The following is a 749-nucleotide window of genomic DNA, read 5'->3' as shown; positions in this document are numbered from 1 at the left end:
TGTGATGTTCCCCTTCCCGAGTCCAAGTGATCTCATTGTTCAGTTCCCACCTATGAGTGAGAACATGCAGTGCTTGATTTTCTGTTCTTGCGATAGTTTGCTGAGACTCCAGGATAAGCTTTTTGATGTGCTGCTGGATTCAGATTGCCAGTATTTTATTGAGGATTTTTGCATCAACATTCATCAAGGATATTGGTCTAAAATTCTCTTTTTTTCTTGTGTCTCTGCCAGGCTTTGGTATGTTGATGATGTTGGCCTCATAAAATGAGTTAGGGAGGATTCCCTCTTTTTCTATTTTTGGAATAGTTTCAGAAGGAATGGTACCAGCTCCTCCTCCTTGTATCTCTGGTAGAATTCAGCTGTGAATCCATCTGGTCCTGGACTTTTCTTGTTTGGTAGGCTATTAATTATTGCCTCAGTTTCAGAGCCTGCTATTGGTCTATTCGGGGATTCAACTTCTTCCTGGTTTAGTCTTGGGAGAGTGTAAGTGTCCAGGAAATTATCCATTTTTCTAGTTTTTCCAGTTTATTTTCGTAGAGGTTTTTATAGTATTCTCTGATGGTAGTTTGTATTTCTGTTGGGTTGATGGTGATATCCCCTTTATCATTTTTTATTGCATCTATTTTATTCTTCTCCCTTTTCTTCTTTATTAGTCTTGCTAGTGGTCTATCAATATTGTTGATCTTTTCCAAAAACCAACTCCTGGATTCATTGATTTTTTGGAGGGTTTTTTGTGTCTCTATCTCCTT

This window comes from Colobus angolensis, unplaced genomic scaffold (genome assembly GCF_000951035.1).
Source record: "Colobus angolensis palliatus isolate OR3802 unplaced genomic scaffold, Cang.pa_1.0 Scaffold523, whole genome shotgun sequence".
Lineage (NCBI taxonomy): Eukaryota > Metazoa > Chordata > Mammalia > Primates > Cercopithecidae > Colobus > Colobus angolensis.
This window is presented reverse-complemented; position numbering follows the sequence as displayed.